The sequence below is a fragment of the Giraffa tippelskirchi genome, chromosome 2 (genome assembly GCF_054371585.1).
Source record: "Giraffa tippelskirchi isolate mGirTip1 chromosome 2, T2T-mGirTip1v1.2.pri, whole genome shotgun sequence".
NCBI classification, from domain to species: domain Eukaryota; kingdom Metazoa; phylum Chordata; class Mammalia; order Artiodactyla; family Giraffidae; genus Giraffa; species Giraffa tippelskirchi.
The window spans coordinates 47404056-47431859 of record NC_137276.1 but is presented as its reverse complement, the minus strand read 5'-3'; the positions used below and the strand labels follow the sequence as shown (position 1 = coordinate 47431859).

Sequence of the window (27804 nt, the reverse complement as noted above, 5' to 3'; positions counted from 1 at the left end):
GTTGGAATGTGTCTGCTCACTAAAGTACTGACATGCCAAAGAATACAAAGAGAGTGGTGTTGAGTTTGAAGAACTACAACGTTAGAGAGACAAATGCAGGTTATTCCTATACAAGCAAGTAAAGTAAGCAGGTCACATTTACAGGTAACAATAAGAAAGAAGAAAAACTATTTCTAAAGATTCTAAAGAGAACTTTACATATTTTTAGGTTCAAAAACTAGGGATTATATACAAGAAGAGCTACTGGGAAACTGAAAGAAGAAAATGGCCTCCCAAATCCAATATCATTGGAAAAGACTTGGGAAACACAGAGAGTGATCAACAGAATAATGAGAACACGGGGACCAAAAATGCTGAGACTGGACCTGAGCAGATACACAGGTCTCATAGATCATTACTGGATCCCTAATGAGGAGGCACTTTGAAACTGATGTTGTCAGTGTCATCATCATCACATTGACTTATTCAGTACTTGCTGTGACTCAGGCTCTGTGTTAAGTGATTTATGTGTTTGTTTATTCTCCAAAGAAATCTATGAGATAGATCCTCTTATGTTGATTTTATAGGTGAGGATCTGGAAAGGTTAACTACTTTGCCCGTGATTACATAACTGGTATGTAATGGAGCCATTACTCAATCAAACTGTTCTGCTTTAAGAGCTTAATCATAACAGTATGTGGACTTACCCATTAAAGACTATATACGTGATTTCCGTTTCACCATTTGGACTTATCTTTCCTCCAAAATCTTTTGTCATCTTCTGTTTCAGAGTTAAATATGCCATCCAAATATATGTATGTATAGTTACCCATAATGAATGGACAATTTATACCCATTGCCCTAAAAGTTATGGTAACCAGAATTAATTCAAACAGCCTTTTTATAGAATGATCTGTCTATAAGTTTTAGTTTTTTTGGACATATTGCTATTATAGTCTTTATTGCAATAATTTGAAGCCTTTTTCCATTCACAAAAGCAAGCTCCGAAAACAAGCATGTAAAATCAACCACAGAGGCATGTCTTCTGTTGTAGTAACAGAAAATGTCTTTTAAGATGAAAATATATTGAAAACTTCCAGTACTTTCTCTTTATTGTTTCTTTTTTATGTGGTTTGAATCATCATTAGAGTATTCTGGGTTCTCTGGAAAGAACTGCCTTGTATTAAACCATCTTGAGAGCAGGATTCTTCAGAAATGACAGCCTGTGTAGAATGCTGTTGCTGGCTTTTTTTTATCATCATTTTCTTTTAGAGATTTGTTTCTTCCTCTGAGTAAAAAGAGTTAATCCTTTCTGTTTGTTCTGTTGGCACGGCTGTATTTTGAGTGCAGGTTTGAATATGTCATTTAAATACGATTTTTATTAGAGTGATTTTGTTTGGGTCTTTATGTTGAAACTAGCAGCGACTATCTGATAATCTAGGTCTTTTGATTATTCCCCTCCCTGCTTTCTCTCTCTCTCTTTTTTAACAATCTTGCATATTTTGCCCAAAAAAGCATCAAAAATGTTCTTTGCAGCATATTTTCTGTTTTGAATCCTGCCTTCCACTGAAGGTTGAGGGGTAAGATTATCCACTTTCTTTGCATTTTGTAAAAATGATGGCATTGCCTTTTTCTTTAAAAAAAACAAAAAAGCTTTGTTCAACTTTTCTCATCTAGATTTCATCTTGTAGAAACATCTAGGTATCACTGCTTTCCCCCTCAGGTAACATTCAGAGTAGTCTACATTATTTTGAGAGACAAGGAAGAGAAATAAAAAGGGATATGTATATCAGTAAAATTTGAGATCATTATGAACAATTGTTACCTCTGGGTGAAGCTAACTGTAGCTTTCCCAAAAGCAAGAATTAAGTTTGTCCCATTTAACACCAATGAATCTATAATATTTTATACTGCTTTACATTCCTATAAATATTATATACATGAATTTTATTTTTAGAGTACAATTTTGATAATTTGTTCTTAGCATCCTCTCTTTTCCCAGCATTGTCTTTTTCTCTTCCACCCCAAGGGCCATTTGATAGCAGTAGGAGTATATTTGAGGAAAACCTAATTGTGCTTTGTTAGCCAAAATCACTTGACTTTGAGAATTTGACAAAACTCAAGAGACATTTGTCAAAAGGATACAGAAACTTCACTGAGACAAAGTCCTTATAGATATTTCATACAAATTGTGACTTAGGATAGTTATGCCATTTGACACCAAGACAGCTGCTCTGCCCATCTCTCTCTCTCATTTTTTCTTGGACCACATGCTCTCAAGTGCTTATTTCTTTATGTTGCTGTAATCTCTTTCTAGTTGAGCTTCCCTGATGGCTTGGATGGTAAAGAATCTGCCTGCAATGCAGGAGACCCAGGTTCAATCCCTGGGTCAGGAAGATTCCCTGGAGAAGGGAATGCAACCCACTCCAGTATTCTTGCCTGGAAAATCCCATGGACAGAGGAGCCTGGTAGACTGCATAGTCCATGGGGTTGCAAAGAGTTGGACATGACTGAGCCACTAACACTTTCATTTTCACTTTAAATCTCTTTCTGCAGATTGGTATCATCTATTCACACATCTGTCTCCACCAAAATAGTGAGCTAAGTCAGAGGCACATATCTGGTTAGTTCAATTGCAGTCTACACTGAGTATAGTTGTATGCCTTAGTTTAAATTCTTGAGGAAGTATTTCGATTGGTTGCTGGCTAGAAAATGAATTGCTTGGTCTTAGATCTTTTTTTTTTTTTTTTTTTTTTGTGAGACACTACCATATTTATTTATTTATTTTTTTTAATAAATTTATTTATTTTAGTTGGGGGCTAATTACTTTACAATATTGTAATAGTTTTTGCCATACATTGACATGAATCAGCCATGGGTTTACATGTGTTCCCCTTCCCGGACCCCCCACCCACCTCCCTCCCCATCCCATCCTTCTGGATCATCCCATTGCCCCGGCCCTGAGCCCTTGTCACATGCATCAAACTTGGAATGGTGCTCTGTTTCACATATGACAATACACATGTCTCAATGCCATTCTCCCAGAACGTCCCACCCTCACCTTCTCCCTCAGAGTCCATATAATTGTTCCATGCATCTGTGTCTCTTATTCTGTCTCGCATATAGGGTTATTGTTACCATCTTTCAAATTCCATATATATGCATTAGTATACTGTATTGTTGTTTTTCTTTCTGGCTTACTTCACTCTGTATAATGGGCTCCAGTTTCATCCATCTCAGTAGAACCGATTCAAATGTATTTTTTTTAATGGCTGAGTAATATTCCATTGTGTATATGTACCACAGCTTCCTTATCCATTCGTCTGCTGATGGACATCTAGGTTGCTTCCATGTCCTGGCTATTGTAAACTTCTGCAGCTGTATTCCCGAAAAATAAACGACCCGATCAAAAAATGGGCCAAAGAACTAAACAGACATTTCTCCAAAGAAGACATACAGATGGCTAACAAACACATGAAAAGATGCTCAACATCACTCATTATTAGAGAAATGCAAATCAAAACCACAATGAGGTATCATTTCACACCAGTCAGAATGGCTGCTATCCAAAAGTCTACAAGCAATAAATGCTGGAGAGGGTGTGGAGAAAAGGGAACCCTCTTACACTGTTGGTGGGAATGCAAACTAGTACAGCCACTATGGAGAACAGTGTGGAGATTCCTTAAAAAACTGGGAATAGAACTGCCATATGACCCAGCAATCCCACTGCTGGGCATATACACCGAGGAAACCAGAATTGAAAGAGACGCGTGTACCCCAATGTTCATCGCAGCACTGTTTACAATAGCCAGGACATGGAAGCAACCTAGATGTCCATCAGCAGACGAATGGATAAGGAAGCTGTGGTCTTAGATCTTATATCTAGTATTGATCCAATCAATCACAGTGATCCTACAATGGGTAACATGTGTACTTTAGACTGCTTCAGGGTTGAGAATAGGGTATGCACATTTACAGACTCTAAGAGGTAATAGGAACTATGAGCCAGTCGGCTCAGAGTTAAGTGGTTTTGAGAAAAATTATTATTATTTTTTATAGATCAAGTCAACCTTGTTTAATTTATAAATAAAGTCAGCAGTGGGTACTAAGAAAATACCTCATCATGTCTTTAATCTACTTTGACTCATTGACATTTTAGGCCCTTTCAGTTTTATTAAAAGCAATTGTCAGGACCCCAATTGCTTTCTCTCAGTTGTATTTTTGGCTTTCTTTCTGCCTGGCTCCTGGCCCTAACCTTTATTCTCATTTAGATAACATGGCAATCTCTGGCTAGAAGGTAGATTTGCTGGCTTTTGTGGACCCTTGGCATCTCCCAGCACTGTCCTTGATTCTTGCCTCTTCTAGTGCCTTAGAGAGCTTATCTTGCTTTAACTCAGGTTTTTAGACCCAAACTCTAGTACTAGATTATTTGGTGAGTCTTTGGACCTCCTTGGAGGTGTTGTTTGAATGTTTAGGTTACTTATATGACTCTCCAATTTCTTTCTAAGAAGAGTAGGTTTACTAGCAGAGCAGTTTTTAAATAACTTTCTTTTTTATTGGTTATGTCTCAAAAATAGAAGATGTATTATTTTCTGAAACATGGATGACAACTAAATTAACACTTATGCAGGAAGCAAATAGGATTATTACGGTGAGAAATCTAGGTCAGCAAAAGTCATCCTGTTGGAAGGGCATCCTAACCAAGAGGACCACTTTCAGGCTAAAGATATTAGTTAATTGCACTCATAAATTACTTACCTTCAGATTTCTGACATTTTATCTTGGCTCTACTTGAGGCCTATATTAGACTTTTATTTGAAGTGCAGAGAAATCACTCTCTTTAAAATTATACTGCAGGCTTCTTGATAAATTCACCATTGGTCTTTCTACCCCAGGAGAATTTAATGATAAATCTGAGTCTCTTGATAGTAGTATCAAAGCACAGATGTTGTTCCCTCCTGCATGAGATCTATACCCTGACACAGGATATTGTGTCACGCTGAGTGGTGTCTTAGTTTGTACAGCAGCCTGAATGCATCACTTTACCAGCCTTTACAGTCAGGGCTGTGAGCCGATTTGCTTATGGAAGTTTCAACGTTCAGTCGTTCTGCACAAAATGATTTAAACTGCAGTCAGGGGGCAGAATTTGAGGACTGGTATGAGCAATACTGAAGTATCCTTTACATTCCTCAAGTTGTCTTTTTCTACCTTTGCTCAGGGAACTTGCTAGAACGTGGTAGGCCAGGTATGAGGATAAACACATAGTTAAGTTGGTGAGCCATTTGGCCTCTTGGGAGCTCTATTTCCTCAGTAAAATTAAGGTGTTGGGTGGGATTGTCAGTTCCTGGTTCAGGCAGTGGGTTGGTTGCTTGAGTGTGTTGTGTTGTGTTGTGTTTTGTGTTGGTTGCAAAATGTGTCATAGATTGTTTGTTACAGATTACAATGAAAATAGTGAGGTTTGGGAAATACTTTTTTAAAGACGTGAATTCAAGCCTGTTCCTATAAGATTGTTCTCTCATTTGCTTGCATTAAGGTGTGCTTTCATGAGTAAAAGACTACAGAGGTGGATTGATTTCCCAGAGCTGTTGTAACAAAATGTCACACACTGGGTGACGTAGAACAACAGAAATTTATTCTCTCACAGTTTTAGAGGCCAATAGTCCAAAATCAAGGTGTTGGCAGGGTCATGGTCCCTCCAGAGCCTCTAAGCTATAGTCTGGTGAATCATGAATCTTAAATAACATCAGAAACAGCAACAGCCAGTGGGGAACTATCCAGGCACTTGAGAAAAATTAGCCAATGTGAGTGTTTACTTTTATGGAGACACAGATAGATGATCTCTTGGAAAATCAGTAAAATATTCAAGGTAGTTGAGGATATTATTTCCTCTGGCTGCTGGATTGTTTTTTGGGAGTCTTTCATTTGGCTTTTGGGTCCCAGCTCTGATAGAGCTGTTTAGATGGCCTTACTGAAGTAATCTCAGGGAACTGGTATCTAACCCATCCTAAAATTTTCCAGAGAGGGCTTTTTTTTCATTAAGCTGCATGCCAGTGTTAAGCGCTGCCATTCTCAATAGTTTTTATTCTGAACTTAATATCTAATATGGGAGGCTAAATGAGTTTGCTTCTGTTTGTGCTTAGAAGAGGTGGTAAACTACCTTCCAAACTCCTTAAGAAATTTGGAGAAATTACCTAATTTTATTTATAATGCTCAATAAAATTCAGTGTAGACTTTTTGGCAAAGGTAGCTGTGGGGCCTGTCACAATTGTGGGCTGATAACCAGGTGAGCCCAGCCCCAAGCAGTGCTGCACCAAGGAGCAGAGCCCACAGTCTGGTGGAAGACCAGGTAGGGTTCATCAGCCAGTGGAAACTAAAGGACTGCCTGGCCAGTGGGAATTGTGGCTCCAAAGTTGTGACCAGTCTTCTCTTTCCCGGACACTTTCCCAAGACTTCTTGGTGTGACTGCTTCTTAAAGGAGCCCACCTGCCGATGGTTGAGTTTTCAGTGGACTTGACCCAGAAGTAAAATGCAGCTTTAGCTCCTTGCTGGCCATTGCCCCTCTGCTTTGATGACCACACCCCTGGTGCCTCCTGGTTTGTTTCCGGCTGCCCTCTGCTGCTCGCAGATCACCAGCAGCCTGTACATCTGCAACGGTGTGACTGCTAGCAACAAGCTCTTGCTGTCCAGCAACCAGATCACAGTGGTCATCAACGTTGCGGTGTAGGCAGAGAACACCTTATACAAGGACATCCAGTAGGTGCAGGTATTTGTGGCCTATGCATCCATCTCAAGCCTCTGTGACTTTCTGGGCCGCATCTCTGAGTGCACCCACAATCCAGAGATGAAGCAGGGCTGCCCCCTGCTGCTCCAAGTCACCGTTTCTACTCCAATGCTCTGAGGCCTCTGGAAACACCATCCCCTGCCCCACTGGATTCCCTAGCTGGGAGTAAGCCACGCCGGCTCTCATCCTTCCCAACAACGGTTTTTGGGAGTAGTTTGTCCACTATGAGTTCCAGCTGTTTGGCAAGAACACTGTGCACAGGGTCAACTCCCAATTGGATATGATCCCAGACATCTATGAGAAGTAGGTCGGTTTTATGGCAGGCAAACAGTGAGCCATCCTGGTGAGCCCCTACCCCAGGGGTCAGAGGTGTGGATCTGCTGTTGATCCTATATCAAGGTCTGAACTTGAACATTCTACTTTAGTTGATACAGAAAATCAGATGATGGCTCTTATAAGGCCAAGGCAAAAGGGAGGGTGACTGCAGTTTTTAACCTTATAATTCATACCTTTGAAGAATAAAAGTACTCACTAAATTTGAGGTAGTGAAAATAAGTTTTCTACCCTGTGAGTGCCAGGGCATAACCACTGGGGCCAGGTCAGAGAGGAGGAGAGGCAGGTGGTGGCCATTCAGATGGACCTGCCAGCCATGCTCAGGGCAAGTGGCAGGCCTGGAATCCCACAGCCCTCCCCCAGGCCCACTTCTCAGGAGCAAGTCAGCCAGAATCCCACTTCATTCTTTGGAACCCAAAGCCAGGGCCTTGGGAGTCATGGCTTCTGCACCTCTCATAGTAAGTGTCAATTTAGTAGATAAGTAGTTATCAAGTGATGCTCTGGGAGCCCTGGGAGACTCAGGCCACCCTTGCCCCCACCTTCAACCACAGAGCTCAACTCTGGCTTTATAGATTGGACTTAAGTGTAAGATAGTTTTTGAAGAAAGCATTTCCTTATATTAAATTTAAAAATAATTTTTGAGTGCTGTTGCAGATGGCAAGGTCTCAAGGTGCCTTTGGTGACTTCTCAACAGCTCTGATGAAAGGTGGGCATTAGTCCCTTTCTCTAGGGCACACGATGAGAGAGCAAGCCTTAATAACAGGCCTCCAGGTTTCCTCTCAACTTGGAAGGTTGGAGATGTGGGCTGAGACCCGGCTCTGTCATCATATGATCTGGAGCTTCTCAGAGGTTCCATTTCCTTACCAGTCTCTGCGGTGACAGTCTCCTTTTCTCCCAGGGTTGCTATGAAGATTGAAGGATTGCCAGCAGTGTAACTGGCACAAGGTATTTGCTTAAGAGTAAAGGGGGGCTTTTGTGATTAATGCTACTCTCAGGCTCTCCTGCTTCTTGGTCAGCATCTTCATCCTCCTAGCAGCATTTCCCCTGTCTGTGCACAGCCCTTTATTGTTTAGTGAGTGCTGTTTCCCCAAATCATCCATCTTGTGTGGGGACAGGTAAGCTTAAGATCCTTTCAGGTTATATGTCAGGGGAAGCCTAGACTTAGCAGCCTTTTCAGAATCTCATTGTATATCCAAATGTTGTGAAGCAAGGAGCATGATTCGAGCTACTTCTCAAACATCTTGTTTAGAATCACTGACCATTTAAACAGGTGCCTCAGTCTGGCTAACCACTGAGATCCATGTGGGCACTTTTTCAAGGGATAATTGAGTTGCTCCCACCACTAGGCCCCAGAATCTTGGACTGTTCAAACTCCTCAGGTACCTAATAATGTGGTTTTGGACCAACTATTCAAGTGAAAGTTCTGCAGAGAAATAATATAAGAAATAAATGAAAGTACAACTGTTTTGATTGATGCAGAGCTGGGGGTCTGGAGCCTGATGGAGGCTGAACAGTCTTTCTCTCTGAATGTGCCCCTGCCCTGCTTCCGCAAAGAATTGCTCACAGATGAAACTAGGAAGAAAAATGAATGGAAAAGCATTGCTCTGGGCTGGTCTTGTTTTACAAATGGAAAAACAATCCCATAGAATACCAGGGCTGATGTAGCAGAGCCCCCAAAGCAGGCTTTCTGGCAGAAACTCAGATGGAAAATTTCTTTTACAGTACTTTTTAAGAGAAATTTATTTGGATATATATAGCCAATTTTTTTTTATTTGAAAATTTTCCTGAGTTAACATGACATAAAATAAACTTGTTTTTGAATGTACAGTTCTAAGGGTTTGACACATGTATGGTTTTATGTAACCATCACCACAGAGCGGAAACACAGAGCAGTTGCCTTACTCCTTAATATTCTCTTATGCTTCCCCTTTGTAGTCAAGCCCTTGTCCCACCCCAACTTCTGACAAACAGTGATCTGTTCTCCAACTCTGTGCATTTGCCTTTTCTAAAGTATCATGTAAATATAATCATGCACAGTGTGACCTGTGGAGGCTGACTTCTTTCACTGATCATAATGTCTTGGCAATTCATCAGTGTTGCTTTTTGGTGGTATTCCCTTGTATGGATATACCAGTTTGTTTTACTTTCAAATGAAAGATGTGAGATTTTGCCCTGGGCCCCACAAATTATATAGTCAGAGTAACAATCACAATCAATGGTAAAATTTTAAATCTACTGTTGTTTTCAAGGTCTTTTGGATGTTTACATATCACAGTTATTTTTCCTTTACCTTTTTCTTTCCCGGTGAATAGAAATAGAATATTCTGTAAAACAGAAGCAAACTCTCTGGAGGTAAAAAAAAAAAAAGCTATAGCTGAGAAATTTAAGAATCTGTTTTCCCCAGATAGATAGTAAATAAGCTTTGGCTATTGGTACTTCTGAGGCTGTGTCTGGGTCACCAAGGAGTCTAGCCATGCCTGACATATAAGGAATATTAAGATATGAGATGATGTTTTATGACAGAGAATGCCAGCAATAAGCTGTCTTTCCCTTTAAGCTTCACCTCTTTCTCTGTGATTCTACATGATCACAGTGTTGCATAATTTTCTGTTATTAATTTTAGCTTTTTAAATCTGGAAAACCTCTTTCTTTGCATCCAGTTTGACCAAGACTAATTGTCATGGGGTAGCATATATGTTTCTTAAGGGTGTCATAGTAAGTTACCATAAACTTGGTAGCTTAAAAAAACAAATTAATTTTCTCACAGTTCTGAGGCCAGCCATCCAAAATCAAGATGTCAGCAGGGTTGGTCCCTTCTAGAGTCTAAGAAGAATTGTTCCATGTCTTTCTCCTAGCTTCGTGTGACTGCTGGCAGTGCTTGGCATTCCTTGGCTTGTAGATGGATTACTCCAATTTTTGCTTCCTTCTTTTTTTTTTTTTTTTAAAGTATTTATTTATTTGGCTGTGTCAGCTATTACTTGCAGCATGTGGGATCCTTCATTGTGACTTGTGGGTTTCTCTCTAGTTGTGGTATGCAGGCCTAGTTGCCCTGTGGCATGTGGGATTTTAGTTCCCTGACCGGGAACTGAACCTGCGTCCCCTGCACTGGAAGGCAGACTCCCAGTCACTGGACTACTAGGGACATTCCTTTGCTTCCTTCTTTATGTGGTCTTCCTCCCTCTATCTCTGTGTTCTCTTCCATCTGTCTGCTTTCATTAAGACATTGGGTTTAGGGCCCACCCAGATTATCCAGGATGATCTCATCTTGTGATACTTAATTCCATCAGCAAAGACCCTTTTTCCAAATAAGCCCATACTCACAGGATCCAGTTGGACATATCTTTTGGGAGCCATCATTCAACCCAGCACTGGTAGTATAAGCCTTTTACCATTTTGACCAGCAAAATCCCTTAAGCTTCTGTGAACCAAATCATTTCTGTCTTAAATAATGTCACCTAGGTGTTGTTGCCAAAGTGAAGGATGGATCCTGTACTCACTAGCGGGCACTGGTACTAGCTTATGCCAGTGTAGAGAAGCTGACTTTTAAATTTCCAGGGATTTTGCAAGCCTGTTGTTTCATACAGCCATTATTAAAAATTAAATTATATAAACTTACAGTTAAATAAGTCATATTGAAACCCAAAATTATATGTACTAAAAGCTCATCATTTCCTAGTTATCTTACTTCATTTTATTATTATGTACTCTTGAGGTTATTTAATTCTACTGTATCTGTACGGTGTGTTGCTGAGCATCTCTTTCTCAACTCCAAGTGCAGTCACATTGATAGCTTGAAGTGAACCATGGTGGGAATATTTACACCATGGAGCTTCCCAGGTGGCGCAAGTGGTAAAGAACCCACCTGTCAATGCAGGAGACATAACAGACATGGGTTTGATCCCTGGGTTGGGAAGATCCCGTGGAGGAGGAGATAGCAACCCACTCCAGTATTCTTGCCTGGAGAATCCCTCGGATAGAAGCGCCTGGTGGGCTATAGTCCATAGGATTGCACAGAGTTGGACTCTACTGAAGTAACTTAGCACGTATGGACATTGGCAAGGGCTACCCATCAGGGTCTACTTTATCCCTGAAGGCACGTTTTAAAACATTTCTCATCATACTGCTGATCCTGGTAACCATGACAGTGTACACCGGAAACTTCTGAGCAAGAAACCAGCAAAAGTATCCTATAACTATGTACATAGTACATACTCTGGATGTTTAAAATTAGTTATGATTTTGGTGAGTAATTCATTGTATGCATGCATGTTAAGTTGCTTCAGTCATGTCCAACTCTTCGTGATCCTGTGGACTGTAGCCTGCCAGGGTCCTCTGTCCATGAGATTCTCCAGGCAAAAACACTGGAGTGGGTTGCTGTACCCTCCTCCAGGGGATCTTCCCAACTCAGGGATTGAACTCGAGTCACTTATGCCTCCTGCATTGGCAGGCAGGTTCTTGACCACTAGCTCTACCTGGGAAGACCAGCAATTCATTAAATATGCATAATTAAATGTGATCTACAATGTTTAACTTAATTTATGACTTTGTTGTTTTTCAGTCGCCCAGTTGTGTTCGACTCTTTGCAACCCCTTGGACTGCAGCATGCCTGGCCTCCCTTAAATGCACTAGCCAAAAATAACAAATAACACTAGCCAAATAATAATCTAGTCTACTTATACTTACTTTTGTTTTTGAGAAGAATGACATCAAACTTCCTATGATAACATAAATATTTTCAAGGTGCAAAGTCAATAGTTTGTAAACACTGGCAAACTTTTTATTTGAGTCCATTCAGAGATAATATGACAAAGATGTTCTGTGAAGCTTGGAGTTGGCCAAGCTTTTAACTTGCTGTGATCTAATGAAATATTTTAGCTTGATCTACTTTATCTTTTCTCTTTGTTATGCTTGGCACCTCAGGCTTTAGCTGGAAGTGAATTAAATGGCCCCAGAAGCTGTAATTCTGCAGCCAGCAAGATATTAGAATAGAATTGATTATCTGGAGGTGTTTGCATATGGAAACGGCCCTCCTACCTATTTATTTCCATTTTAACCTAAGAAGTATGTGGGAAGCTTGTTGGTACCCTCCCAGGGTTTGATCCCTCTGCCTATGTGGCTTCTGAACCAGGCATGAATACTTAAAATCCATAAAAGGAAACTCATAAGTAAAAGCAAACATGACAGAGGAGAAAAATACTTCCAAAAATATTAGAAATGCTATCTTTAGGCAGTGTCAAATAAAAAACAAATACAGACTTAAGTAAGGAGACACTTTATTTAAAAATATTGTAATTAGGAGAGGGGGGACTATTACATCAGGAAGAAAGGAACTATTGCAACAGAAGACTCCAACCATAATGTCTACAGATGTGGCAAAGACCAGGCAGAAAAGGTTTTCTTTTAAAGGGCCAAGTAAACAAGGCCTGAAAGATCTGAGTGTGGGGAGTGGAGTGAGCAGGGGATTGACTGGTCAGCTGAGCAGAAAATGTTTGATTTTTTGTGATTGGCTGATTCTCAGGAGAGGCTGTTAAGTGTTTTTTTTTTTTTTTCCTCTCTTCCTTAAGCTCCCATTGCTTGCTTAAGCTCAAAGGTGGGTAACACTTCAGGGCCCTGGTGGAAGGAGAGATACCTGATAAAAGTTTGGTTGTTTGACAGGCTAGTGTCCAGATTGTTTTGGCGTACAGTGGGACAAGCAGTTCAACCAGTCTTTATTTATTTATTTAGTTTTGGCTGCTCTGGGTCTTCGTTGTTACACATGGGCTTTCTCTAGTTGCAGTTGAGTGGGGGCTACTCTCTACTTGTGGTCCATGGGTTTCTCACTGTTGTGGCTGCTCTTGTTGCAGAACAAGGGCTCTGGAGCACAGTTTCAGTAGTTGTGGTGCATGGGCTTAGTTGCTCTGCAGCATGTGGGATCTTCTGGAACTAGGGATTGAATCTGTGTCCTCTGCATTGGCAGGTAGATTCTTAACCATGGGACCAACAGGAAAGGAAGTCCTCAACCAATATTGTGTGTGACAAAGAATTGGAAATTTTGAGGGTTTGTGTCTGGCCTTGTCATGGACAAGCAGTGGGGTCATCCATAGGTTTTACATAAAAGTCATATGTGAAAGGATGATCCTTTGCAATAAGCTGTTTTCTGAAATACAAAAGAATGTATTGATCCTGCCTTTGCCTGGGTACAGGGCTCAGGTAAAGTTGTACATTTTCAGCACCTACTGCAGTTCACTCCATATTTTACATTAGACTTCAGCTCTAATCATGTGCTCTATTTGAGAGGCTGGATCAGATACTTTTGTTTTGTTTTATATTACCCTTCTGTTTTATACAGTAGCCTGTGAGTAAAGCAGATTACCGTTAATAACGTGGATGGGCTTCATTCAATCAGCTGAAGTTCTTAGAGGAAAGACTGAGATTCTCCAGGGAGAAAGGAAGGAATTCTGCCTCTAGATTGACTGCCTTCAGATTCAAGACTGCAAAATCAACTCTTCCTTGGTTCTCCAGGCTGGCTTGGACTGCCTGCAAGGGTTTGAGTTTTCTGGCCCCTTACAATTATGTGAACCAGTTTTAAAAATTAATGAATCTCTCTCTGTAGGTCTACTTCTGGGTTTTCTGTTTTGTTCCATCAATCTATGTGTCTAGCCCTCTGCCAATACCACACCTTCTTGATAACTGTAGCTGTGACATTCTAGCCTAAACAGAGTGATTCTTTCAAGTTTATTCTAATTTTCCAAAATTCTTTTTTTTAACCAACTTTAGGTTCTTTACCTTTTATATAAATTTTAAAATAAGCTTGTCTATGTCTACCCAAAAGTCCTCATTATAAAAAAACTTTATTATAAAAGCCACATATGTTTATCATTGAAAAATTAGAGACTATAGATAATTGTTAAGAAGAAATTCTGTAATGGGCTCACCATCAAAGTGACATGAGGTCTGGAGAACTGCCCTTTGCATTAGATTAGGTGATATGCTAAGAATTTAAGCTAACATTGTCACATTAAACCCTCATTAGAATACTGGAAGAAAATATTATCTGTATTTGACTCTTGAGGAAACTGAAACTCGTAAAGGTTAAGCAAGGTGTCTAAAGTCACCCATTTAACAATCATTAGAGCCACGGTTTTAACTGAAGTCATACAAGGCCCTTTATAATTGAGCTGCTGCCTTAACTCCTATCACTCTCTCCTACTTGATGTGCTCCCCATGCTGATTACCTGTGATTTCGTATATGAGGTTCCTTCTGCCAGGAATGCTCGTTTCCCTTTTGATTGCTGCAGAATTTATTTTTCAAAATGTAGTTCAAGTGTTATCTCCTCTAAGGAGGCTTTATAAGCAGCCTCTACTCACTCCTCCACCCCTACCTTTGCTTATTCAGTCTCTTCTAGCTCTTGGAGCTCTCTTGTGTATAACTCTAATTGCACTCATTAGTGTTATAATTTATTTACTTATGTCTGTCTCTAATAGGCTTAGAAATCCAACAAAAGCTGGGACTGTGTTTTATTTGCCTTGTTCCAGCCAATAGCACACTATCTGACCATTAGTGACTTTATAGATTTATCCATTAAAAAAATGAAGGCTAATCATTGCCTGTAGGCAGAAGTCATGACTCTAATGTATACAGAGATCAGGAAGTTAAGAGACATGTGGTCTTGTGCTGAAAATAAGACTTTAGAGAATAGTGGGGTTTATTGTGAATGGAGGGGCTTCACAGCTTTACTTAGAGACATTCAATTTAAATCTTTGAAAAAAGCATCATGCCAGGTAACCCAAAACACTTGCAGGCAGTATAGGCATGTGGGTTGCAGAATTCAACCCCACCCTTGACAGTTTGTAATTTCATTAGGAGAAAAACAATCTCATTAAGGGAAAACATTCCTAAGAGAAATGTAAAAGGACTAGACTTCAAAAAAAAAAAAAAAAAGATCGGTCTGTAGATCTCTAGCACTGAGGAGCACTAGGGCTCAGAGCAGATTATCAGGTCACAAGTCACAGTGTTTACATGGTTTTCTTGATCACAAGCATTTGCACATACTTTATTAAATATGATTGTATTTTATTTATTTTTTATTATATACTATATATATAATTTATAGGTCTTCCCAGGTGGTGCTAGTGGTAAAGAACCTGCCTGCCAATGCAGGAGACATAAGAGAGGCAGGTTCAATCCCTGGGTCAGCAAGATCCCCTGGAGGAAGGCATGGCAACCCACTCCAGTATTCTTGCCTGGAGAATCCAATGGACAGAGGAGAGGGGCCTGGAGGGCTACAGTCCATGAGGTTGCACAGAGTCAGACATGACTGAACGACTTAGCACATATATAATTTATATATAATGTATGTACTTTAAAGTTGTATTCATTAGAATATGAAAATTTATTTATATTCTTTATTCAAGGTATGCTACATTATCATTTTATAGATTTCTATATAAACTAGATACTAATCTTTTTTTGGTTATGTGAGTTTTTCCAACTGTCTTCTCCAAAATGAGTTTGGTTTTTTACTCTGTTTATAGTGTCTTTTGTTGTAGCAAAGTTTTAAAATTTTATTGTGCTCAGATTTATCAGTTTTCTTATGGTTTGAGTTTTGTTGTCTTTTATTTAAGAACTCCTCTATGCCATAAGGTCATAAGGGTATCCTTTTATATTTTCTTCTAAAGTTTGTTAAAGTTTTTCTTTAGGTCTAAATTAAATTAAAATCCACTTGTGGCCTGAGATAGAGATCTAGTTGTGCTTACTTTTTTTCATATGTCGACTGAAAATAACTGTACAATGAGAGAACTGTGAGTTTAGTTTTATTTGAGGACTGACTGAGGACTGTAGCCTGGGAGACAGTCTCTCAGATAGCTCTAAGGAACTGCTCCAAAGAGGCAGTGGTGAAGGTCAGCATATATGTGATTTTGGAAAAGGGAGTACATGCCATCTAGCATACGTCTTGGTAGAGGGTCGCTGTTACTCATAAGGAGCAGACGTCTCTGTTAATGATTTTAGTGCTTTCTTGGCTGTGAGAACATGCAAGAAATTGGGTTCGTAAAATTTTCTCCTGAAAATATCTAACTGTCTAAAGGCCTGTTCTGCCAGTTTTTCCCAGAGCGTAGAATGCTCTGAACTCCTTTTGCATGTGTTAAAGTCAGTGACTATAGTGGCTAGTGACCTAATCATTGTAGAGCTGGATGGCGAGTGACATTCTTTAGTTGGCATGTGCATTACCCGGATAAGCTAGTTATGCCATAGTAACAAACTGAGCCAGGAGAAATATCAACAGCTTCAGATATGCAGATGGTACCACCCTAATAGCAGAAAGTGAAGAGGAACTAAAGAGCCTCTTGGTGAAGGTGAAAGAGGAGAGTGAAAAAGTTGATTTAAAGCTCAACATTCAAAAAACGAAGATCATGGCATGCGGCCCCATCACTTCATGGCAAATAGATGGGGAAACAGTGGCAGATTTTATTTTCTTGGGCTCCAAAATCACTGCAGATGGTGACTGCAGCCACAAAATTAAAAGACACTTGTTCCTTGGAAAAAAGCTATGACAAACCTAGATAGCATATTAAAAAGTAGAGACATCACTTTTCCAACAAAAGTCCATATGATCAAAGCTATGGTTTTTCCAGTAGTCATGTATGGATGTGAAAGTTGGACCATAAAGAAGGCTGAGTGCCAAAGAATTGATGCTTTTGAATTGTGGTGTTGGAGAAGACTCTTGAGAGTCCCTTGGACAGCAAAGAGATCAAACCAGTCAATCTTAAAGTAAATCAACCTGAATATTCATTGGAAGGACTAATGCTGAAGCTTCAATTCTTTGGCCGCCTGATGTGAAGAACCGACACATTAGAAAAGATCCTGATGCTGGGAAAGATTGAGGGCAGGAGGAGAAGGCGGCAACAGAGAATGAGATGGTTGGATGACATCACTGACTCAATGGACATGAGTTTGAGCAAGCTCCTGGAGATAATGAAGGACAGGGAAGCCTGGCATGCTGCAGTCCATAGGGTCACAAAGAGACATGACTTAGTGACTGAACAACAACAATAACAACAACAACAAACTAAGGTCTAAATCTTTTTTTAAAAATTTATTTATATTTTAATTGAAGGATAATTGCTTTACAGAATTTTGTTGTTTTCTGTCAAACCTCAACATGAATCAGCCAAAGGTATACATATATCCCCTCCCTTTTGAACCTTCCTCCCATCTCCCTTCCCATCCCACCCCTCTAGGTTGATACAGAGCCCCTGTTTGAGTTTCCTGAGACATACAGCAAATTCCCTTTGGCTATCTATTTTGTGTATGGCAATGTAAGTTTCCATGTTATTCTTTCCATACATCTCATCCTCTCCTTCCCTCTTCCCATGTCTATAAGTCTATCCTCTATGCTTGTTTCTCTATTGTTGCCCTGTAAATAAATTCTTCAGTACCGTTTTTCTAAATTCTGTATACATGCATTGCTGCTGCTGCTGCGAAGTTGCTTCAGTCGTGTCCGACTCTGTGCGACCCTGTAGATGGCAGCCCACCAGGCTCCGCCGTCCCTGGGATTTTCCAGGCAAGAACACTGGGGTGGGTTGCCATTTCCTTTTCCAATGCATGAAAGTGAAAAGTGAAAGTGAAATTGCTCAGTCGTGTCTGACTCTTTGCGACCCCATGGACTGCAGCCTACCAGGCTCCTCCGTCCATGGGATTTTCCAGGCAAGAGTACTGGAGTAGGTTGCCATTGCCTTCTCTGATATATGCGTTAGAATACAATATTTATCTTTCTCTTTCTGACTTACTTCACTATGTGTAATAGACTCTAGGTTCATCCACCTCATTAGAATGGACTTAAGCACATTCCTTTTTATGGCTGAGTAATATTCCTTTGTGTATATGTACCACAACTTCTTTATCTGTTTATCTGTCGATGGACATCTAGGTTGTTTCCATGTTCTACCTATTGTAAATAGTGCTGCAGTGAACAATGGGATACATGTATCTTTTTCAATTTTGGTTTCCTCAAAGTATATGCCTAAGAGTGGGATTGCTGGGTCATATGGCAGTTTCATTCCTAGTTTTTTAAGGAATCTCCATATGGTCTTTCATAGTGGCTGTATCAATTTACATTTCCACTAATGGTGCAAGAGCAGTCCCTTTTCTCCACACCCTCTCCAGCATTTATTGTTTTTAGACTTTTTGATGATGGTCGTTCTGACTGGTGTGAGGTGATATCTCATTGTAGTTTTGATTTGCATTTCTCTAATAATGAGAGATGTTGAGCATCTTTTCGTGTGTATGTTAGCCATCTATATAAGCTCTAAATCTTAATGGCTTAATACAACAAAGATTTGTGTCTTTTTTGTTTTTTAACATTTAAAAATTTGATATTTATTTATCATTTAAAAAACTTCTTTTTTGGCTGTGATGGGTGTTTTCTGTTGCTATGTGGGCTTTTTTCTAGTCGCAGCGTGCAGGAGCTACTCTCTAGTTGTGGTGGCTTCTTTTGTTGTAGAGCTCAGGCATCACATGCAAGCGCTTCAGTAGTTGCAGCACGTGAGCTCAGTAATTGGAGCTCCCAGCTTCTAGATCACAGGCTCAATAGTTGTGGTGCCTGGGCTTCGTCGCTTCATGGCCTGTAGTATCTATCCAGATCAGGGATTGAAGCCATGTCTCCTGCATTGGCAGGTGGATTCTTTACCACTGAACTCCCAGGGAAGTCCAGATTTGTTTCTTTCTTATGTGTCCAACACTGGTGGCCATTCTGGGGTTGAGTGAGCACAGTTGGTTCTCTGCTCCACAAGTCTCTCCAAGACCCGGGTGGAAGTAGCTCTCAGTTTTTTCAGAGTGCACAGCCTCCTCTGTTAGCACTATATGAGGGGAGTGCAGGGAGCTCCTACTCCTGTTCATATCATTTCTGCACACAGCTTATTGCCATGGCCTCTCACATTCCCTGACCAGCTGAAAGGCAGTGTTAACTTCAGTCTGTCTAGCAGGAAAGGAAAAATCGACATTGTTGAGCACTTGGTGTCCACCAGGTGAACTCACTGTTCCCGTATCATTTATTGACTAGCCCATCCACCTCTTCTTGATTTGTGACTTCATCTCTGTTACATTAGAGATGTAAATTTACATCCATTTAAGCAAGAATTAGTTTCTGGGCTATTTTGTTCTACTCTTCTAATTGTCTGTTCTTGGGAAATAGTATAATTTTTTAAATTACAACCCATGAGTAATGTCTTTATATATGCTATAGTGTCACCTACTTTGTCCTTTTCTCTTAGAATTGTCTTTTTGCTTGTAACTGTCTGGTTGACTCCATATAAGCTTTAGAAGCACCTTGTCAGGTTGCACGAAAAAATCTGTTAGATTTTGCCTGAAATTATATTTAATTTATAGATTAATCTGGTAGTACATGACATCTTTAAGATACTGAGTTTTACTATCCATAAATATACTTAAATTTAAAGTCTTTCCACAGTTTTGAACTTAATAAAATGCTGACATCTTTTGTTACATTTATTTCTAAGTATCTTATAGATTACTGTGTCATTTAAATACTATCTTTAAAAAATTACATTTTCTAATTGTGATTTGTGTGCGGGACTGTAATTGACTATTTTTTTTTTTTGTATTGACTTTATGTTCAGCACAATTTCAAACTTGCTCTTTGTCTTGATTTTTGGTCTGTGGAGTCTCCTGAATTTTCTGCATAGAAAATTACACACTATTTGCAAAAAATAGCGCTGTTATTTTCCTCCAATCTTTGTACTCTTTCTTTCCTACTTACTATCCTTGACTTCTCTCTCTCTCTTGCTTTCTTCTCTTTTCCACTCTTCTCTTCCTCTTTCCCCATCCTTTCTTCTTTGTTCACTACCTGGGACCTTTCATTTGAGTTTGTTAAGCATGATAGCAGGCTTCTTACCTTCTTACTGACTCAGAAAGGATTCCTCTATTATATTACTATTTGGTTTGCAGTAAGTGTTTAGTAGATACCTTTGCTACGTCAAGGAATTCCCTGTGTCTTCATACTTTGCTAAGAGTTTTGTTAAGAGTTTTGTTATCAGAGGTTGATGCTGAGCTTGTTCCACCAAGATTTCACTTGAAAAAAAATTCTCTTTTATGTTTCTTCCGAAACTTTTGCCATCTGTCATTTGCTTTTGTACCTGGTCTTTCCATTATCCCAGGGTTGACTTCCAGAGACTGTTTCCAGCTGTGTATGACACTTTCACTAATTAAGAAGATGCCTCAATGGTTTGATGACCACAGACTTTTTCTTTAAGGACTCTGATTCTTTTTTGATCTATATTTAAAAGTCTATTTATATGTGTGGATAAAATCCAAGTATTCCCATCAAGTTTTTGCCTGATAAGAATGCTAGGGACCAATTCAGAAAACAGAACAGTAAGTTTGGACTGATCCATTTATTTCAAACTTATTATAATTCAATAATTGATGTTTTGATAACAGTATCAGAAAGTTTTAAATCATCCCCATGAGATAAAGCCTCTCAATATTCAGAATACCATTTTTGCTTAGGTAGTGAAAATTTTACAGAGTGAGCCCTAGGGGGAATAAGGGGACAGCCAATTATTTTCTATTTCTTTTGCAATAGTTGCAAATACCTCTCAGTTCCTCCACCCTGGAGGCTTGCAGATTAATTGTAACCACTCAAAGGCAAGGGCACCCTCTTTTGAATTTTGTTTGTCAGCAAAGATGGCCATTCAGTGGTGTCAGTTCCTTCATGGTTACTCTCACACTGGTTGTTCTATAACTGTCAGTAAGATTTCTTAGTTAGCAAGATAGCTGTTGAAGTTCTTTGGGAAGAAATGATAGATTTTCTTTTATAAAAGAAGTAGGGTTAAATTGAACCAGAGCTCTAAATTTAAGGTACTGTCTCCTCAGAGTTGATGTTCACATATTTTGGTCTGAAAGGCAGAAGCTTCTCAGACTACTAGTTCACTGATCCAGTGGGATTATGTGAGTGATAAGCAGCCGCTGTTATTTTATGACTGAGAGCAGATTCTATCTATGTATATAAATTGGTGACTACACAGCACTTAATCCTAAAGATTTCCTGGGTAATAGAAGTTTTCTATCAGAAAATGTAGTCAAATCTCCACTTGTGCACTTTTGAGGTTTTGTGTCAAATTGCTATAGCCTGGAGTGCATTGAAAGCTTCCAAACACATCTTAAGAATATTAGTCCTTAATAATTTTCCTGAGAGAAAGGGAAAATGACTTTATTTTAACCACTTTTCCTTCTGTGGCAAGTTTAGAAATGAACTGCTAGAAGTGGACCTCACATGGAACCAGGTAAGAGTTAGATACCATCCTACTAATAGACTGAGGAGCATTTCATGTATGTATGGATGGTATTTTCATTATTAATAAACTCAGCAGAGATATTCAGGTTGTCTTCCCACCTCTATTCTTTTGTATTATTTTGAACTATTATTTGAAGATTTGGGAGTGAGTGTATATCCTGAAATGATTATCGAAGGAGAACCCCTGTTCCTCAAGAAATGGCAGGATGCATCTCATCTAGAACATGCTTGTTCCAGGTCAGTAAGACTGTAAATCACCAAGTCTGAGAACTCTGTCATGAATACCATTTAAGATAGAGTCTGATCAAATCCAGAAACCTCAATGATTGCTATACTAATAATTGCTCAAGCATGTGATGGGCACTCAGCAATTTTTGAACTGTTTAGGACAAAACTTATTCTGGCAATCCATATGCTTTAGTTTCAAGGAATATATATAACATTCTTGATCCTTAAACAGGGAGAAAGCAGAGTTAATGTCCACATATCCATGAATAATATTTTTATTTTTCATTTAGTTTTTCAGTCTTCTGAAAAGTCCATTTTTCCAAAAATACTTTTTATATTGATATTTTGTTTGATTCTACAATTCCTAATAGGCTCTGAACTTCCAGAGGGCAAACTCTTTCTCATACTCCTCTTTGTGTCTCCAATTCTTGGGCATATGGATGACACTTAACAATTCTGGGGTGGGAAAATATTATAAATAATAATGGATGCCTAACCTCTTTCTCCCACCAGTTATTACCTGTGACTGCTACCCTACCTTCCTTTGGATGGCTGAGCAGTCCATCTTGATTTGTTTGTTGAAGGAGTGATGAAACAGACTGTGAAGACAAAGGAAAAATCTTTGTGTCTTGAGATTCAATATCATAAGCCCAGATGCAGAAGATAGAGATCTGGAAGAATATAAAGTAAGCATGAGCACCCCAGGCATGATGAAGATTCCCTTGGTTGTGATAGGAGTTGCCAGTACATTCAAGTCAGTGAGATCCAGAGGAGACTTGTGCCCTGCCTGTCCTCCCCCTGTCCAGGACCAGATAATCTTGACATATCAGAGAGGGGAGGAAACATAGTTCAGAGACTGGGAGAAAGGACATGAAGAAGTTTTGCAGGTAGGAATGGAGAGAAATTGCAGTGACTTTTGAGGCCCAAACACTAGTCAATAATGAATGAGTGAAAGCCTCAAGGACCAGATGTCTCTATACCCTTAGTGCTATGGTGCCTCACCCCAGTACCCATAGACACTTCAAAATTCTGGATTAGAAGAGCTTGAATTGACTCCAATAATGTACCCAGCATCCAGTGGAATTAAGAAAATTTTAAAAAGAATGATTCTTTCACTCTATAATTTGTGGGCTAAGGTATATTTACAAGCTACAAATATCTGTCATGGTGTGAATATTTACATATATATTGTTTAAAAGATTTTTATTTCTGAAGTCAGAGAGTGGATCTTTTATTTCTTGTTGAAATAAAGATGTACTTAGTTCTAATTTCTCAGTCTGTCAGCTGTGGGTAAGGTGAGTCTCTAGCAAAGGAGTTGATGTGACAGATGGGGCATGGGCAGGTCAGAATTAAGACTCCTTCAAGAAGCCTCCTCTTGACCATTCTTCAAGGGGTTCAGCCTTATTTACCTGTGGTAGCCTGTTTACACTCCATCTATACTCTCACTAAAGCATAAGGCAATGAGGCAATGATCTCTTTATATGTAGGATAAACTTGGTACTGTTACAGTTTGAACTTCTTGTCTTCATGTAATTATTAATACCAACTCCTTTATTTTTAAAATTGTTGCAGTAGAGAATAAAGCTTGGCACACCCTATTTATGCACCTATTTGTATCATTAGACCAGGTTCCTTCAGGATAAAACCATTGTCCTGGTTATCTTTCTATCTTTAGCATTTTGAATAGTGAAGCCTATTGTGGGCATTCAATAAAGGTTTCCTGAACTGCTTGGGCCAAAAACACTTCAGGAAATGTCAAAAATAATTCTCTGCATAGGAAAAAGCCAGAATGAAGGAGACATTCAAAGCAGCTGTATAAAAGTCAGAGTCCTTGCAGGAAACAGCATATTCAATGTGTATAATTTGAGGGGAATTTACTAAAGAACTAGTTACAAAGCTGTAGAGATAGCACAATATCTGGGGCTCTGTGTTGTTACCAGAACCTGGGGTGGGATTAGGACAAGAGGGGGGCAGTTAGGGAAAGAGAGCTGCATGGAGAGGGTTGTCTCATAGAAGCTGTTGTCTCTGGCTGAGGACTTTTGCCACCCCACAATGATGCTGATGGAGACAGTTGGTAAAAAATACCCAAATCTCACTTTCTCTTTTCTTCTTTTTAAAAATCTGGTTAGTGGGTTAATGCTCCCCTTTGGCTAAACCCAACAGGAAGTCAAGAGCAAGAGAACTTTCTGGTATACTCTCTACACTTCCAAAGATGCATAGCATTGTGGAGAAGGGAGGAGAATGGGTCTTAATGCAAGTGGAAGACTTGTAGTTGTTCTAGAGAAAGAAAATGTAAGACATGGGGGAGGAAAGAGGAGCTTGAAATAACCTCTGAAGTCAAGAAAAGTGACAGTAACAGTGATGAGAGGATTTTCTAGGACTCCTGGAATTACTGAAAGCAGTGGCCCCATTTCATACTCCTTCATATTGTTTAACGTCTTTGTCATCCAACAGATTACAAGCTCCTCAAGGGCAGAGACAAGGCTATCACCAGCACAGGTCTTGGCAGGTTCTTAGTAATTACTGACTGAATGAATGAATGGAAGTCTCCATATGGCTACATCAGAGAGGATGCAACACAATTGAGAAGGCCATTGTCAGTCCAATAAAGGCTTCAAAGAATAGAAACTTTTTCCAAAGATACAGAAGATGGTAGTATTTAATTCAGTGTTCAGGGGAGAGAGACTGAATTATCTGGATCTAATTTTCTCTTCACATGAAAGGAGTAATCTTTAGTTAGGAAGCAATGATTGTCCAGGCCTCACAATGTTCCCATTATAGACTGGCTTAATGGATTACTGTGTATTATAATTTTCTGCTAATTAAATTTTGTCCCAACACTGCTCCAGTAATCTTGTAACAAATCAGAAGGCTGGACAGGCACTTCTCACCCTGAGCTTATATACTCTCAGGAATTCCAGGCAGGTTGATGGGGGCCAGGGATGGGGATGTGATGGTGTCTCAGCATATTTTAGTAAAAGCAAAATTGCATGAAACTAACCACAGAGGAAACTCATGGAAGGATGCTCTGACACAGATGTTCCATTGTGTAGTTCTGCACAGCTCTCAGACTACGCAATGATCGGGGCCAGGGTTTCATGCAAAATTAACCAGAAATAATGGTAAACAACCAGCACCTGGCAGAATGGATGTGCACAGTAAATAGTCTGAGACTTATTACCAGAAAGAGTCAATGGTATCGTCACCCTTTAACTGATTTTTCAGTCTTATGTAGGCACTTCTGCTGCTGCTGCTAAGTTGCTTCAGTCGTGTCCAACTCTGTGCAACCCCGTAGACCGCAGCCCACCTGGCTCCTGCGTCCCTGGGATTCTCCAGGCAAGAATACTGGAGTGGGTTGCCATTTCCTTCTCCAATGCATGCATGCATGCTAAATCGCTTCAGTCACGTCCGACTCTGTGCGACCCCATGGACAGCAGCCTACCAGGCTCCTCTGTCCACAGGGTTCTCCAGGCAAGAATACTGGAGTGGGTTGCCATTTCCTTCTCCATATGTAGGCACAGCTTAGATTAATCATTTTCAAGTTTTTTTTTTTCCCCTGTAATCTTTCAGAGACATTATGATATAGTAGAGAACAAGGTTCAAATCCCAGCTATGTGAACTTGGGTGAGTTGCTTAACCTGTCTTTTTAAAAAATTAATTAATTAATTTTTGTTTCTCTGGGTCTTCATTGCTGCATTCGGGCTTTCCCTGGTTGCGGCAAGCAGGGACTCCTCTTCCTTGCAGTGCACAGGCTTGTCATGGCAGTATCTTCTCTTCTTGTGGAGCACAGGCTCTAGGCATGCAGGCTTCAGTAGCTGCAGTGCTCTGGCTCAGTAGTTGTAGTGCATGGGTTTAGTTGCTCTGCAGCATGTGAAATTTTCCTGGGATTGAACCCATGTCCCCTGCATTGGCTGGGGAATCCTTATCTACCGTACCACCAGGGAAGTCCCTTAGCCTGTCTTTGTTTCAGTTCTCTTGTCAGTAAAATGGAGATGATAGTAGTATCTATTAACTAGGATTATTGTGAGGATTTAATGAATAAATACAGATGTAAGTAAAGCATAGTACATAAATGTTGTCCATTGTTAATATTGTCAGTTAACAAGGGTGAATTCAGCATACTCAATTCATCTCCAATCCTTTTTTAAAAAATTTATTTTTGGCTGTGCTGGGTCTTTGTTGCTGCTTGGGCTTTTTCCTACTTGTGGCGAGTAGGGGCAACTCTCTAGCTGTGGTATGCAGGTCTCTCATTGTGGTGGCTTCTCTTGTTTCAGAGCAACAGCTCTAGACATGTGGGCTTCAGTAGTTGCAGCGCGAGGACTCAATAGTTGTGGTCCCGGGGTCTAGAGCACAGGCTCAATAGTTGTGGCTCATGGGCTTAGTTGCTTCACAGCATGTGGGATCTTCCTGGACCAGGGATAGAAACTGTGTCTTCTGCTTTGGCAAGTGGCTTCTTCAGCACTGAGCCACCACCGGGGAAGCTCATATATCCAGTCTTGACATAGCTGAAAGGCAGTCATTTTTAAGGGGCCATCTTGAGCCTGCAAAAACACTTATGAAAATACTTGTCTTCACTATACTACAAAGCTATAGTCATCAAGACAGTACTGGCACAAAGACAGAAATATAGATCAGTGGAACAAAATAGAAAGCCGAGAGATTTATCCACACACCTATGGACACCTTATCTTTGACAAAGGAGGCAATAATATACAATGGAGAAAAGACAATCTCTTTAACAAGTGATGCTAGGAAAACTGGTCAACCACCTGTAAAAGAATGAAACTAGAATACTTTCTAACACCATACACAAAAATATACTCAAAATGGATTAAAGATCTAAATGTAAGACCAGAAACTATAAAACTCCTAGAGGAAAATATAGGCAGAACACTCTTTGACATAAATCACAGCAAGATCCTCTATGACCCACCTCTGAGAGTAAGGGAAATAAAAGCAAAAATATAAAAATGGGACCTAATTAAGCTTAAAAGCTTTTGCGCAATGAAAGAAACTATAAGCAAGGTGAAAAGACAGCCTTCAGAATGGGAGAAAATAATAGCAAATGAAGCAACTGACAAAGAATTAATCTCAAAAATATACAAGCAGTTCTTGTAGCTCAATACCAGAAAAATAAATGACCCAATCAAAAAATGGGCCAAAGAACAAAACAGACATTTCTCCAAAGAAGACGTACAGATGGCTAACAAACACATGAAAAGATGCTCAACATCACTCTTTGTCAGAGAAATGCAAACCAAAACCACAATGATGTACCATCTCATGCCAGTCAGAATGGCTGTGATCAAAATGTCTACGAACAATAAATGCTGGAGAGGGTGTGGAGAAAAGGGAATGCTCTTGCATTGTTGGTGGGAATGTAAATTGATACAGCCACTCTGGAGATTCATAATATGGAGTAGATAGATTCTACTCCACATAGATTCATACAGTGGGGAGATTCCTTAAAAAACTGGAAATAGAACTGCCATATGACCCAGCAATCCTACAGCTGGGCATACACACCGAGGAAATCAGAATTGAAAGAGACACATGTATCCCAATGTTCACTGAAGCACTGTTTACAATAGCCAGGATGTGGAAGTGACCTAGATGTCTATTGGCAGACAAATGGATAAGGAAGTTGTGGTATGTATACACAATGGAATATTACTCAGCTATTACAAAGAACACATTTGAGTCAGTTCTAATGAGGTGGATGAAACTGGAGCCCATTATACAGAGTGAAGTAAGTCAGAAAGAAAAACACCAATACAGTATATTAATTTATATATATGGAATTTAGAAATATGGTAATAACGACCCAATATGCAAAACAGCAAAAGAGACACAGATATAAAGAACAGACTTTTGGACTCTGTGGGAGAAGGCAAGGTTGGGATGATTTGAGAAAATAGCATTGAAATATATATATTACTGTATGCGAAATAGATGACCAGTCCAGGTTCAATGCATGAAACAGGGTACTCAGAGCCAGTACACTGGGACAACCCATAGGGATGGGATGGGGAGGGAGGTAGAAGAGGGGTTTGGAACAGGGGGACACATGTGCACCCATGGTTGATTCATGTCAATGTATGGCAAAACCCACCACAATGCTGTAAAGTAATTGGCTTCCAATTAAAATAAATAAATAAATTAAAAAAGAATAATAATAAAAAAATACTTGTC

General features: G+C 39.7%; 1 long non-coding RNA gene across 1 annotated transcript; it reads left to right on the top strand.

The window, feature by feature from the left end:
• On the top strand, positions 1–27804 carry LOC145533151 (uncharacterized). The gene is made up of 4 exons (XR_014073893.1): positions 1–123; positions 209–566; positions 22126–22298; positions 24067–27804. It is a non-coding gene; the product is annotated as an uncharacterized LOC145533151 (long non-coding RNA).